Source organism: Scyliorhinus torazame, chromosome 29, assembly GCF_047496885.1.
Source record: "Scyliorhinus torazame isolate Kashiwa2021f chromosome 29, sScyTor2.1, whole genome shotgun sequence".
Classification (NCBI taxonomy): Eukaryota; Metazoa; Chordata; class Chondrichthyes; order Carcharhiniformes; family Scyliorhinidae; genus Scyliorhinus; species Scyliorhinus torazame.
This window is the reverse complement of record NC_092735.1, coordinates 40,952,229-40,967,855: the sequence shown is the minus strand read 5'-3', so window position 1 is coordinate 40,967,855 and position 15,627 is coordinate 40,952,229. Positions and strand designations below refer to the sequence as shown.

General features: G+C 49.3%; 1 long non-coding RNA gene across 1 annotated transcript in view; it reads right to left on the bottom strand.

The window, feature by feature from the left end:
* LOC140403800 (uncharacterized) overlaps positions 1-15,627 on the bottom strand; it is a 30,523-nt gene that overhangs the window by 1,110 nt on the left and 13,786 nt on the right. The window contains exon 2 of the long non-coding RNA XR_011938419.1: positions 4,556-4,636. This is a non-coding gene — a long non-coding RNA (uncharacterized lncRNA). The remainder of the gene's footprint in view (positions 1-4,555; positions 4,637-15,627) is intronic.

The window sequence follows — 15,627 nt, the reverse complement described above, 5'->3', positions numbered from 1 at the left end:
CAAAACTGGAGGGATATTGGAGGGAGGTCTTCAGGGTAATCCCGAAGGTGGTGCATGGGAGACTCGAACAGGGTCCCCTAGAAGCCATATTCTGGGTATCGGATCGGCCGGGGTTGGAAGCGGGGGCACAGGCAGTTGTCTTGGCCTTTGCCTTGCTGATTACCCGAAGGCGGGTTCTGTTGTGGTAAAGGTCGGCTCCTCCGCCCTGTGCCTCGGTGTGGCGGGGGGGACCCTGCTGCAGTTCCTAACACTTGAGAAAGTAAAGTTCGAGTTGAGGGGGAGGATGGAAGGGTTCTACAACTCATGGGACAGAAAAAAGCTCCCTCTACACTGTCCCCATCAAACACTCCCAGGACAGGTACAGCACGGGGGTTAGATACAGAGTAAAGCTCCCTCCACACTGTCCCCATCAAACACTCCCAGGACAGGTACAGCACGGGGTTAGATACAGAGTAAAGCTCCCTCTACACTGTCCCCATCAAACACTCCCAGGACAGGTACAGCACGGGGTTAGATACAGAGTAAAGCTCCCTCTACACTGTCACCATCAAACACTCCCAGGACAGGTACAGCACGGGGTTAGATACAGAGTAAAGCTCCCTCTACGCTGTCGCCATCAAACACTCCCAGGACAGGTACAGCACGGGGTTAGATACAGAGTAAAGCTCCCTCTACACTGTCCCCATCATACACTCCCAGGACAGGTACAGCAATGGGTTAGATACAGAGTAAAGCTCCCTCTACACTGTCCCCATCAAACACTCCCAGGACAGGTACAGCACGGGGTTAGATACAGAGTAAAGCTCCCTCTACGCTGTCGCCATCAAACACTCCCAGGACAGGTACAGCACGGGGTTAGATACAGAGTAAAGCTCCCTCTACACTGTCCCCATCAAACACTCCCAGGACAGGTACAGCACGCGGTTAGATACAGAGTAAAACTCCTCGACACTGTCCCCATCAAACACTCCCAGGACAGGTACAGCACGGGGTTAGATACAGAGTAAAGCTCCCACTACACTGTCCCCATCAAACACTCCCAGGACAGGTACAGCACAGGGTTAGATACAGAGTAAAGCTGCCTCTACACTGTCCCCATCAAACACTCCCAGGACAGGTACAGCACGGGGTTAGATACAGAGTAAAGCTCCCTCTACACTGTCCCCATCAAACACTCCCAGGACAGGTACAGCACGGGGTTAGATACAGAGTAAAGCTGCCTCTACACTGTCCCCATCAAACACTCCCAGGACAGGTACAGCACGGGGTTAGATACAGAGTAAAGCTCCCTCTACACTGTGCCCATCAAACACTCCCAGGACAGGTACAGCACGGGGTTAGATACAGAGTAAAGCTCCCTCTGCACTGTCCCAATCAAACACTCCCAGGACAGGTACAGCACGGGGTTAGATACAGAGTAAAGCTCCCTCGACACAAAGAGTTTTTCAAATTGCAGGTCGCAATCCAGTGGTGGGTTGCGGGGGGTTTCAGATGGGTCATGGATCTAAAGGTCACGGTGTTCTGTGTCCATCAGCCACTAATGCGGAGTTTCCCCACGGCAGCATTGAAAAGCCAGCAAGAGGAATCCTGCCTAAGTATCAATTCAGGCCTCAAGAGGGAGCAATTTGACAGAAGGGGGAGAGAGAAGATCCAGGATTTATTTCAAACCGATTGCGGCTGGATCCTCAATACTGTGGCATCTGAGCAATCTGGCCAATGAAGCTGCAATATTAATACAGAGGTTATTAAAAAATGTCACTCCTGTAAACCTCATGGCAACGCCCCCCACCGTCACCCTCCCAACACACCACTCCCCCTTCCTGATGGCATCTCCGCTTCGAAAACCATATGCCGCCAAACTTTATTTTTTTCTGTATTTAGGAGTATCCAATTATATTTTTCCAATTAAGGGCAATTAAGTGTGGCCAATACACCCACCCTGCACATCTTTGGGTTGTGGGGGTGAAACCCACGCATACACGGGGAGAATGTGCAAACTCCACACGGACAGTGACCCAGAGCCGGGATCGAACCTGCCGCGTAACTTTCAGTGGACTCCTCGCCCTATCCTCGTCAAAGCTGCAGCCCCAGACATCGTCTAGACGCGGTTCAGCTGCATTTTCATCCCATGGACATGAACCCCATGTGCTCTGACCCAATGCAGAACAGTGATCCAGTGGACAACAGCAAGAGGGCTAGACTTCAACTCCGGGAGACCATTCTGCAGCAGAAAGAGATCGTCATGAATCAGAGGGAGGCCAGCAGGGATCGCAACGCCAGCAGGGATCGCAACGCCAGCAGGGATCGCAACGCCAGCAGGGATCGCAACGCCAGCAGGGATCGCAACGCCAGCAGGGATCGCAACGCCAGCAGGATCGCAACGCCAGCAGGGATCGCAACGCCAGCAGAGATCGCAACGCCAGCAGAGATCGCAACGCCAGCAGAGATCGCAACGCCAGCAGAGATCGCAACGCCAGCAGAGATCGCAACGCCAGCAGAGATCGCAACGCCAGCAGAGATCGCAACGCCAGCAGAGATCGCAACGCCAGCAGAGATCGCAACGCCAGCAGAGATCGCAACGCCAGCAGAGATCGCAACGCCAGCAGAGATCGCAACGCCAGCAGAGATCGCAACGCCAGCAGAGATCGCAACGCCAGCAGAGATCGCAACGCCAGCAGAGATCGCAACGCCAGCAGAGATCGCAACGCCAGCAGAGATCGCAACGCCAGCAGAGATCGCAACGCCAGCAGAGATCGCAACGCCAGCAGAGATCGCAACGCCAGCAGAGATCGCAACGCCAGCAGAGATCGCAACGCCAGCAGAGATCGCAACGCCAGCAGAGATCGCAACGCCAGCAGAGATCGCAACGCCAGCAGAGATCGCAACGCCAGCAGAGATCGCAACGCCAGCAGAGATCGCAACGCCAGCAGAGATCGCAACGCCAGCAGAGATCGCAACGCCAGCAGAGATCGCAACGCCAGCAGAGATCGCAACGCCAGCAGAGATCGCAAAGCCAAGTTCAGCAGATGGCAAAGCTCTCGGTAGGTGAGCACTAATCTGGACATGGATCCAGTGTGTGTTTGTTGTGTTCTCCTTTATGACAACAGCAATAAATTGAGGCAATGTCTCCATGCAGACTAGCTTGAAAGATCTTCTGTCGTGTGGTCGATGCTGAGGGACCAGAAGAATGTGTGTCAGCCACGCCATGGTGCCACCTTCAATGTCAGCGTCACCATGGTGCCACCTTCAATGTCAGCGTCACCATGGTGCCACCTTCAATGTCAGCGTCACCATGGTGCCACCTTCAATGTCAGCGTCACCATGGTGCCACCTTCAATGTCAGCGTCACCATGGTGCCACCTTCAATGTCAGCGTCACCATGGTGCCACCTTCAATGTCAGCGTCACCATGGTGCCACCTTCAATGTCAGCGTCAGCATGGTGCCACCTTCAATGTCAGCGTCACCATGGTGCCACCTTCAATGGGAGAGGATCGGCTGCCACTGCAGTAAGAGCTACATTGTTGGAGACATCAGTCATCACAAAGTGACTGCAATGGCATATCTTCTGTTTGGGGAGGCATGGGCACATCACAATAATCATTTTCGCAGACATTCAAATGAGCCAATGTCGGAGGATACTTTGTTCAATGTCCATTCTGTCCGATTAATGACAACCAGGTCAGTTAGTTTGTCAGTTATCTGTTGAGCAATTACAGTGTTGTCAGCAATCACCAATATTGATTAACTGGTTTCTAAAGCATACTTTGAAGTTGAACAAACTTGTGTCAAGTAATTGAGTTGCATTTAAGCCAATTAAAAATTAAAATTTTAACATCACTGTTAAAGTGGTTTAGCACAGTGGGCCAAACAGCTGGCTTGTAATGCAGAACAAGGCCAGCAGCACGGGTTCAATTCCCGTACCAGCCTCCCCGAACAAGCGCCAGAATGTGGCGACTAGGGGCTTTTCACAGTAACTTCATTGAAGCCTACTTGTGACAATAAGCGATTATTATCATCATTATCTTCAGATTTATGGCTGTTTTATTCACAAGAGCCACATTTGGCTCTCTCCCAGTGATATCTGTTACTGTCCTTGACTCAGTCTTCTTCCTTTGTTTTTTGTTCCTCGAGGCAGCGTCCCACGATGACTGCAAGTTCACAATTGTTGGCGGCCCTCCAGTATCTCGCGTGAGTAACTATTCTTCATGTGTGATCCTGGTGGGTGAACCTGTATAGATTGGAGGATATCACAGGCATGTCTAATCCTGTCCCCACTCAATGCTGGCACAAATTCAATGCACCAGTGGCTACTAGATAGTCATGACAAACAGGAAAACAAGATGAATTTCTTTCCCTCCCTTTCCTGGGGCAAGAAAGCTTTAGTGCCCCGGCCTCGAGTCAGGATAGACTGAGTAATGTGGCGTGGGTCCCACAGGTCAGCCAGTTGGCAAAAGTGGGTCTTGAGGAAAAAGGTTTGAACAACAATCCTCTACACTGTCCCCAGCAAACACTCCCAGAACAGCAACAATGGAGTTAAATTATAATTATACTTACAAAGAAAATCAGGTTGAACACAAAAAGAAAGTATTTTGTGACAACAATGCAACCCTTTGTCGCCATCTTGGATTTTGGCACCTACAAAACAAAACAAAAGTGTTAAAACATTCTGCAGGAGGGAAAATGCTCCGACAGACAGACTGTGAGCAAGGCAGGGGAGGAGAGAGAGAACACGAGTTGAAGGTTGAGCGATACGAGGGGGTGGAGACATCAAACGGCAGCAGAGAGGATTAAAAATAGAGAGGGAAGTCTATAGAGGGGGAGAGAGAGAAATGATGGGAAGAGCGAGAGAGGCCACAGTGAGACGAGGGAGGCAGCGAGGCCCTGACAATTTGACCCACTCCACACCCAGGATGCACACTCAATGCCCAGTTGGCGCATGTGGCCAGTGGGAGGGAGCAGGTTGTACTGATTTGTAAGTTTAGGGTCTGCAAAATATTCCCTCTGTAATAGGGTGTGGGTGTGCTTGAGAGGGTGTGGGGGAGGGGAGTGACATGTCCCAAAGTGTGAAGGGACTTTGCACATGAACCTGGTAAAAAGAAATTCAAATGACAATGCTGTGTGTCACGTGAGAGTACCTTTAAGAAATGGGTGCTTAAGAAATGTACCTTTAAGAAATGGGTGTTTATCAGTGATGTCAGAATGTGGGTGGAGCTGGGCTGTCTGTCGGCTTTTTACTTTCATTTTAGGTTGTTTGCTGCAGGGTGTGTTTTAGTTTTTGTTTTCAGAGCTGGATAGCTGCAGTCACAGCCAGAAGGTGTGTGAGATTCTGGCTGCAGTCACAGCCAGACGGTGTGTGAGATTCTGGCTGCAGTCACAGCCAGAAGGGGGTGTGAATCTCTCTGTAATCTAAAAACTGTGAAACTGGGAAGACTGGTTTCATTTTTCACCCAATTCACTATCCTTTAAGAAATGCACAGTAAATAACCTTTTTGTTTCAAAAAAACAACACACGCAAACTGGTGATTTAAAACTAATAACAGCAGTGACTTTAACCTGATGTGCTTCTGGTAAAAGGTGTTTTAAGTCTTATGGATGTTAAAAGGAAAGCTTAAAGGATTACTTAGCGTTGTATTCTTTGGGGGATGTATTTGACTTGATGGTTGCTAAGATGTTCACTGTATGTTTTAAAAAGGTTAACTTGAGTTCATAGAATAAACATTGTTTTGCTTTAAAAATACTTTTCCATTTCTGCTGTATCACACCCATAAAGTGGGCCGTGTGCTCCCCATACCACAATCTATTAAACGTTGTGGGTCAGGTGAACTCCATGATACACTTTGGGGTTCTCGAAACCCTGGCCCATAACATGTGACATTCAAAAGCTCAAATATTTGTATTTTAGGGGATCCACAGAGGACTCAATGCTGATTGGTCTAAAGATGAAGCATCATAATGAGACTCAGTAAACAGCCTTAGCCACATCACAAACACACTGACTGGGCAGGTCAACCCACTAGAACACAGAGTAGAAACTGATAGCCAAGTTCCGCACACGAGTACGGCCTCAACCAGGACCTTGGATTCATGTCGCATTACATTCACCCCCACCCCCCACCATCTGGCCTGGGCTTATGAAATCCTATCAACTGTCCTGGTTTGAGACAATTCCCACCTCTTTAACCTGTGATTATCCCTATCTCCAGTCGCACCGTCTGGACCTGTAAAGACAGAATTACCTGCAAAGAGTCACATTCAAAGTATCGTCTTGCATCATTGGCTTTGTCTATACATGCTGTGTTTGTGTCACAGAATCTCTTCATAGAATCAGAAAATTTACAGTGCAGGAGGCCATTCAGCCCATCGAGTCTGCACCTTTTGGACACCAAGGGCAATTTATCGTGGCCAATCCACCTAACCTGCACATCTTTGGACCGTGGGAGGAAAGCGGAGCACCCGGAGGAAACCCACGTAGACACGGGGAGGACGTGCAGACTCCGCACAGACAGTGACCCAGCCGGGAATCGAACCTGGGATCCTGCAGCTGTGAAGCAACAGTGCGAACCACTGTGCTACCGTGTCACCTGATGGAGGAGCTATGCTCCGAAAGCTCGTGATTCCAAGTGAACCTGTTGGACTTTAACCTGGTGTTGTACGACTTCTCACTATAATCGACTCTCGGAAGTGTTATAAATGAAGTCCCACATCCTGTTTATTGTAGGTTACCAAATGCAAATTGGCTGCTCAGTTTGCAACATTTTAACATGGACCACACACCTAAAGCTCATTAGCGTTGAGCAGTGGTTAGCACTGCTGCCTCACAGCGGCAGGGACCCGGGTTCAATTCCAGCCTCGGGTGACTGTGTGGAGTCTGCACGTTCTCCCCGTGTCTGCGTGGGTTTCCTCCGGGTGCTCCCACAGTCCAAAGATGTGCAGGTCAGGTGGATTGGCCGCGATAAATTGCCCCTTAGCTTCCAAAAGGTTAGGTGGGGTTATGGGGTTACTGGGATAGGGTGGGGAGCGGGCCTTGGAAGGGTGTCCGTTCAGAGGGTCAGTGTCAGCTCGATGGGCCAAATGACTTCTTCTACACTATGGGGATTCTGTGATTATCTGTAGAGAGCTTTGGGGCTTAACAATGTTGCGAAAGGTGTGGCACAAATCTGTCCAGGTTAACGGGTTTCTAGACCCAGAAAGAGAAACTAGGGAGTTGTAATTTTTTAGCAGTATTTTTCCAATCCTAGTTTGGAAATAGCGTTATTCAGATACCCAAACTCAGCCGAGCCCTGCACTCTCCATTGCTCAGGTGGCTGCGTCTAGCCGATTTTAGAAAGGACCCCAGGCTGGCTTCGGGATCCAATGAATTATGGAGGGCAAAGGTCAGGCGCGGCCGAGATCAACACGGAAATAAATAACAGCGGAGTCCAAATCTTGAGATTTGGAAGAATTTATGATCAGGAGTTTGACATTTACTAATTCAGTTTCCCAGACCAGCGACTAATTGAAATGTAGAAGAGTGCTACAGTTCAACGCACTTGTACAAAAGCAGAGAAATTCTATTCCTTCACTCAGTCCTGGCAGCAGTTAATCAATTCCATTTTACTGTAAGTGGAGATGCTGAGCTCACAGCTGCTCGAGGGCAGGCAGCAGCCGACCGGTACATTGTTCTTGGTAACAAACATCCTGTCTGGACTCAATCAAACTCAAAAGACAGGAGAATAGGTAAACCAGACCAACACCAATAACCAGACGGGGGAAGGGAAAAGGGACATTATTCTCCCGACCCCTGGCACAGTTCCTCCCCCTCATCTCCCGCTGACTCGAGGAACCTCAGTTTCATTTCATGGGAACCAGGTTCAGTCTAACACACTAAGCTTCCTCAGCACTGAGAAAGAACCATCAGGCTGGGGGAGAGAGAGGGCAAATCATAAGAAATAAGAGAAATTAATAAGATCATGGCTGATCGGATTGTGGCCTTAACTACACTTTCCTTCCCTCTCACCCGCCCCCCCGAAACCTCAAAGTCCGGGTAAATCAAAATTCTTTCTAGCTCAGACTGGATTACGAACTATCACAGTGAGAGTCAGCACCTTCAGTCGATTTCAGCGGGAGCAGTGCGCAAGTGATTTCTGGGAGGTAAGTTTCTCCTTTAAAAACACTTACCTTCACAGGAGCAGGCCAGTCGATTTCAGCGGGAGCAGAGCGCAAGTGATTTCTGGGAGGTACGTTTCTCCTTTTTAAAATAAACACTTATTTTCTGTTTTATTTTTTTTCGACCCGCGGACTTCTGTGAAGACCCCCCCCCCCCCCCCCCCCCCCCAACCAATAAATTCTGGTGGAGAGGAAACCCGAGACACTACACGTGTAGTGTCTCCCACCCGCCCTCCTCCTCTAACCTAATAATAAGACCCATTGGTGTGAGGGAAGTGCCATATTATATTATTATTAGCATTATTATATTATATTATTAGCATTGCACAGGTCAAGGAAACATAGCCGGAGTGAGAGAGATACAGACAGTGAGAATTTGCTAGTTTGGTGCAGTGAGGTAACCAGGAAAGGTAAGTGGTTAATCTAATTGTGCTGTTTTTCAGTTAAAAGTGCAGGGTAGTGTCTGATTGGCTGAAGCTGCCCCCACCATAAACTTAAATTAAACTAATTAATTAATTAGTGATGGCTGGTCAGGTGATGTGCTTGAGCTGCTTGATGTGGGAGCTGGCAGATCTCATTGCGAGCTGCAGCGACCACATCTGCAGTAAGTGTTGGCTGCTCGAAGAGCTCCGGCTCAGAGTTGATGAGCTGGAGTCTGAGCTTCAAACACTGAGGCACATCCAGGAGGGGGAGACTTACCTAGACACTGTGTCCCAGGAGGCAGTCACACCTGTCAGAGTAAGTAGTTTAAATCCTGCCAGAGGCCAGGGACAGCAGGGTGTGACTGCAAGTCAGGCAGGTAAAGGGAACCAGCAGTCAGGAACTCAGGAGCCTCAGCCCTTGACCCTGTCCAACAGGTATGAGGCACTTGCTCCCTGTGTGGATGGCGAACAGGGCTGCAGGAAGGATGAATCAGCTGACCAAGGCACCATGGTTCAGCAGGCCATTCAAGGGGAGGGAGTAAATAGGCAAGTTGTAGTTGTAGGGGATTCTATTATCAGGGGGATAGATAGTATCCTTTGTGAGCAGGATAAAGAGTCCCGCATGGTACGTTGCCTGCCCGGTGCTAGGGTGCGGGACATCTCTGACCGGCTTGAAAGGATACTGGAGAGGGAGGGGGAGGATCCAGTTGTTGTGGTCCATGTCGGTACCAACAAAATAGGCAAGTCTAGGAAAGAGGACCTGTTTAGAGATTATAAAGAGCTAGGATTTAAATTAAAAAACAGGTCCTCAAGGGTCATAATCTCCGGATTATTGCCCGAGCCACTTGCAAATTGGCATAGGGAGGCAAGAATAAGGGAAGTTAACACGTGGCTGAAAGAATGGTGTGGGAATGAGGGGTTCCTTTTCATGGGACACTGGCATCAGTTTTGGGACAGGGGGGACCTATATCGTTGGGATGGTCTCCACCTGAACCGAGCTGGGACCAGTGTTCTGGCGAAAAGAGTAAATAGGGTGGTCAATAGGACTTTAAACTAAAGATTGGGGGGAAGGGAAAGTCAGGGAACCAAGAGGTGAAGTAATCAGTGGGAAGCGTAGCTGCTTAGGAATACAAAAAAGCACGAAAAGACAGAACTCAGGAGAGGTTACAATAGTCCCCATCCCACAAAATATGACACAGTGTATGGAAAGACTCAGTAAACCAAGGTCCACCACACTAAGAAAACAAAAAGGGACGGTCAATAGAGAATTAAAGGTGCTGTATTTAAATGCGCGCAGTGTACGGAACAAGGTAGATGAGCTTGTGGCCCAGATTGTGACTGGCAGGTATGATGTGGTAGGCATCACAGAGACATGGTTGCAGGGGGTTCAGGACTGGCATTTAAACATCCAGGGATTCACAACCTATCGAAAAGAGAGGTGGGCAGAGGGGGCGGGGTTGCCTTGTTAATTAGGAATGAAATTAAATCAATAGCACTAAACGACATGGGGTCGGATGATGTGGAGTCTGTGTGGGTAGAGTTGAGGAACCACAAAGGCAAAAAAAACCATAATGGGAGTTATGTACAGGCCTCCTAACAGTGGTCAGGATCGGGGGCACAAAATGCACCACAAAATAGAAAGTGCATGTCAGAAAGGTAAGGTCACAGTGATCATGGGGGACTTCAATATGCAGGTGGACTGGGTAAATAATGCTGCCAATGGACCCAAGGAAAGGGAATTCATTGAATGTTTACAGGAGGGCTTTTTTGAACAGCTTGTGATGGAGCCCACGAGGGAACAGGCCATTCTGGATTTAGTGTTATGTAATGAGCCAGACTTGATTAAAGATCTTAAAGTAAGGGAGCACTTAGGAGGCAGTGATCATAATATGGTAGAATTCAATCTCCAATTTGAAAGAAAGAAGGTAGAATCAGATGTAAAGGTGTTACAGTTAAATAAAGGTAACTACAGGGGCATGAGGGAGGAACTGACGAAAATCGACTGGGAGCAGAGCCTAGTGGGAAAGACAGTAGAACAGCAATGGCAGGAGTTTCTGGGTGTAATTGAGGACACAGTACAGAGGTTCATCCCAAAGAAAAGAAAGGTTATCCGAGGGGGGATTAAGCAGCCATGGCTGACAAAGGAAGTCAGGGAATGCATCAAAGCAAAAGAGAAAGCCTATAATGTGGCAAAGAGTAGTGGGAAGTCAGAAGATTGGGAAGGCTACAAAAACAAACCGAGGATAACAAAGAGAGAAATAAGGAAAGAGAGGATCAAATATGAAGGTAGGCTAGCCAGTAACATTAGGAATGATAGTAAAAGTTTCTTTAAATACATTAAAAACAAACGGGAGGCAAAAGTTGACATTGGGCAATTCCAAAATGACGCTGGTAATTTTGTGATGGGAGACAAGGAAATAGCTGAGGAACTGAATAAGTACTTTGCGTCAGTCTTCACAGTAGAAGACATGAGTAATATTCCAACAATTCCGGAGAGTCAGGGGACAGAGTTGAATATGGTAGCCATCACAAAGGAGAAAGTTTCTCTAGCACTAAGAGGTCTAAAAATTGACAAATCTCCGGACCCAGATGGGCTACATCCTAGAGTTCTAAAGGAGATAGCTGAAGAAATAGTGGAGGCGTTGGCAATGATGTTTCAACAGTCACTGGAGTCAGGGAAAGTACCAGAGGATTGGAAAATCGCTGTTGTAACCCCCATGTTCAAGAAGGGAACAAGGAAAAAGATGGAAAATTATAGGCCAATTAGCCTAACCTCGGTTGTTGGCAAGATTCTAGAATCCATCGTTAAGGATGAGATTTCTAAATTCTTGGAAGTGCAGGGTCGGATTAGGACAAGTCAGCATGGATTTAGTAAGGGAGGTCGTGCCTGACAAACCTGTTAGAGTTCTTTGAAGAGATAACAAATAGGTTAGACCAAGGAGAGCCAATGGATGTTATCTATCTTGACTTCCAAAAGGCCTTTGATAAGGTGCCTCACAGGAGACTGCTGAGTAAAATAAGGGCCCATGGTATTCGAGGCAAGGTACTAACATGGATTGACGATTGGCTGTCAGGCAGAAGGCAGAGAGTTGGGATAAAAGGTTCTTTGTCGGAATGGCAACCGGTGACGAGTGGTGTCCCACAGGGTTCAGTGTTGGGACCACAGCTGTTCTCTTTATATATTAACGATCTAGATAACGGGACTGAGGGCATTCTGGCTAAGTTTGCCGATGATACGAAGATAGGTGGAGGGGCAGGTAGTATGGAGGAGGTGGGGAGGCTTCAGAAAGATTTAGGCAGTTTAGGAGAGTGGTCCAAGAAATGGCTGATGAAATTCAACGTGGGCAAGTGCGAGGTCTTGCACTTTGGAAAAAAGAATAGAGGCATGGACTATTTCCTAAACGGTGACAAAATTCATAATGCTGAAGTGCAAAGGGACTTGGGAGTCCTAGTCCAGGATTCTCTCAAGGTAAACTTGCAGGTTGAGTCCGTAATTAAGAAAGCAAATGCAATGTTGTCATTCATCTCAAGAGGCTTGGAATATAAAAGCAGGGATGTACTTCTGAAGCTTTATAAAGCATTAGTTGGGCCCCATTTAGAATACTGTGAGCAATTTTGGGCCCCACACCTCAGGAAGGACATACTGGCACTGGAGCGGGTCCAGCGGAGATTCACACGGATGATCCCAGGAATGGTAGGCCTAACATACGATGAACGTCTGAGGATCCTGGGATTATATTCATTGGAGTTTAGGAGGTTGAGGGGAGATCTAATAGAAACTTACAAGATAATGAATGGCTTAGATAGGGTGGACGTAGGGAAGTTGTTTCCATTAGCAGGGGAGACTAGGACCTGGGGGCACAGCCTTAGAATAAAAGGGAGTCACTTTAGAACAGAGATGAGGAGAAATTTCTTCAGCCAGAGAGTGGTGGGTCTGTGGAATTCATTGCCACAGAGGGCGGTGGAGGCCGGGACGTTGAGTGTCTTTAAGACAGAAGTTGATAAATTCTTGATTTCTCGAGGAATTAAGGGCTATGGAGAGAGAGCGGGTAAATGGAGTTGAAATCAGCCATGATTGAATGGTGGAGTGGACTCGATGGGCCGAATGGCCTTACTTCCACTCCTATGTCTTATGGTCTTCAGGAACTGTCCCCCAGTGAGAGTCAGCACCTTCAGGAACTGTCCCCCAGTGAGAGTCAGCACCTTCAGGAACTGTGTCCCAGTGAGTGTCAGCTCCTTCAGGAACGGTGTCCCAGTGAGAGTCTGCACCTTCAGGAACTGTATCCCAGTGAGAGTCAGCACCTTCAGGAACTGTGTCCCATTGAGAGTCAGCACCTTCAGGAACTGTCCCCCAGTGAGCGTCAGCACCTTCAGGAACTGTCGCCCAGTGAGAGTCAGCACCTTCAGGAACTGTCCCCCAGTGAGAGTCAGCACCTTCAGGAACTGTGTCCCAGTGAGAGTCAGCACCTTCAGGAACTGTGTCCCAGTTAGAGTCAGCACCTTCAGGAACTGTGTGCCAGTCAGAGTCAGCACCTTCAGGAACTGTCCCCCAGTGAGAGTCAGCACCTTCAGGAACTGTCGCCCAGTGAGAGTCAGCACCTTCAGGAACTGTCCCCCAGTGAGAGTCAGCAGCTTCAGGAACTGTCCCCCAGTGAGAGTCAGCACCTTCAGGAACTGTGTCCCAGTGAGAGTCAGCACCTTCAGGAACTGTGTGCCAGTCAGAGTCAGCTCCTTCAGGAACTGTGTCCCAGTGAGAGTCAGCACCTTCAGGAACTGTCCCCCAGTGAGAGTCAGCACCTTCAGGAACTGTGTGCCAGTCAGAGTCAGCACCTTGAGGAACTGTGTGCAAGTCAGAGTCAGCACCTTCAGGAACTGTGTGCCGGTCAGAGTCAGCACCTAGAGGAACGGTGTGCCAGTCAGAGTCAGCACCTTCAGGAACTGTGTGCCGGTCAGAGTCAGCACCTAGAGGAACGGTGTGCCAGTCAGAGTCAGCACCTTCAGGAACTGTGTCCCAGTGAGAGTCAGCACCTTCAGGAACTGTGTCCCAGTGAGAGTCAGCACCTTCAGGAACTGTGTCCCAGTTAGAGTCAGCACCTTCAGGAACTGTGTGCCAGTCAGAGTCAGCTCCTTCAGGAACTGTGTCCCAGTGAGAGTCAGCACCTTCAGGAACTGTCCCCCAGTGAGAGTCAGCACCTTCAGGAACTGTGTGCCAGTCAGAGTCAGCACCTTGAGGAACTGTGTGCAAGTCAGAGTCAGCACCTTCAGGAACTGTGTGCCGGTCAGAGTCAGCACCTAGAGGAACGGTGTGCCAGTCAGAGTCAGCACCTTCAGGAACTGTGTGCCGGTCAGAGTCAGCACCTAGAGGAACGGTGTGCCAGTCAGAGTCAGCACCTTCAGGAACTGTGTCCCAGTGAGAGTCAGCACCTTCAGGAACTGTGTCCCAGTGAGAGTCAGCACCTTCAGGAACTGTGTCCCAGTTAGAGTCAGCACCTTCAGGAACTGTGTGCCAGTCAGAGTCAGCTCCTTCAGGAACTGTGTCCCAGTGAGAGTCAGCACCTTCAGGAACTGTGTGCCAGTCAGAGTCAGCACCTTGAGGAACTGTGTGCAAGTCAGAGTCAGCACCTTCAGGAACTGTGTGCCGGTCAGAGTCAGCACCTAGAGGAACGGTGTGCCAGTCAGAGTCAGCACCTTCAGGAACTGTGTGCCGGTCAGAGTCAGCACCTAGAGGAACGGTGTGCCAGTCAGAGTCAGCACCTTCAGGAACTGTGTCCCAGTGAGAGTCAGCACCTTCAGGAACTGTGTCCCAGTGAGAGTCAGCACCTTCAGGAACTGTGTCCCAGTTAGAGTCAGCACCTTCAGGAACTGTGTGCCAGTCAGAGTCAGCTCCTTCAGGAACTGTGTCCCAGTGAGAGTCAGCACCTTCAGGAACTGTGTCCCAGTGAGAGTCAGCACCTTCAGGAACTGTGTCCCAGTTAGAGTCAGCACCTTCAGGAACTGTGTGCCAGTCAGAGTCAGCTCCTTCAGGAACTGTCCCCCAGTGAGAGTCAGCACCTTCAGGAACTGTGTGCCAGTCAGAGTCAGCATCTTGAGGAACTGTGTGCAAGTCAGAGTCAGCACCTTCAGGAACTGTGTGCCGGTCAGAGTCAGCACCTAGAGGAACGGTGTGCCAGTCAGAGTCAGCACCTTGAGGAACTGTGTGCAAGTCAGAGTCAGCACCTTCAGGAACTGTGTGCAAGTCAGAGTCAGCACCTTCAGGAACTGTGTGCCGGTCAGAGTCAGCACCTAGAGGAACGGTGTGCCAGTCAGAGTCAGCACCTTCAGGAACTGTGTGCCGGTCAGAGTCAGCACCTAGAGGAACGGTGTGCCAGTCAGAGTCAGCACCTTGAGGAACTGTGTGCAAGTCAGAGTCAGCACCTTCAGGAACTGTGTGCCGGTCAGAGTCAGCACCTAGAGGAACGGTGTGCCAGTCAGAGTCAGCACCTTCAGGAACTGTGTGCCGGTCAGAGTCAGCACCTTCAGGAACTGTGTCCCAGTGAGAGCCAGCACCTTCAGGAACTGTCTCCCAGTGAGAGTCAGCACCTTCAGGAACTGTGCGCCAGTCAGAGTCAGCACCTTCAGGAACTGTGTGCCGGCCAGAGTCAGCACCTTCAGGAACTGTGTCCCAGTGAGAGTCAGCACCTAGAGGAACGGTGTGCCAGTCAGAGTCAGCACCTAGAGGAACGGTGTGCCAGTCAGAGTCAGCATTCCTTAATGAGTGGCCAGAGAGAATCACCAATAATCTAAATTGTCTTGACGGTTTCAGTACGATAGAGTAGGATTCTGGTCCGCTCCCAGTCAGATTCAGATGCTGAAAAGCCCTCAATAACAGGGTGGAATATTACAAAAATATCTTTAAAGCAAAATATGATTCTGGTATATCCAGACTAAGGTCTATGAAGAAGCTGAGGGTTACCAGCACGGGCTCACAGGCTGTACAATCAGTCATTTTACAAGGTTGATCCTCCCCAGTTCCTCCCTCCACCCCATGTGCAGCCACCCACCCACATCAGACACCACTCC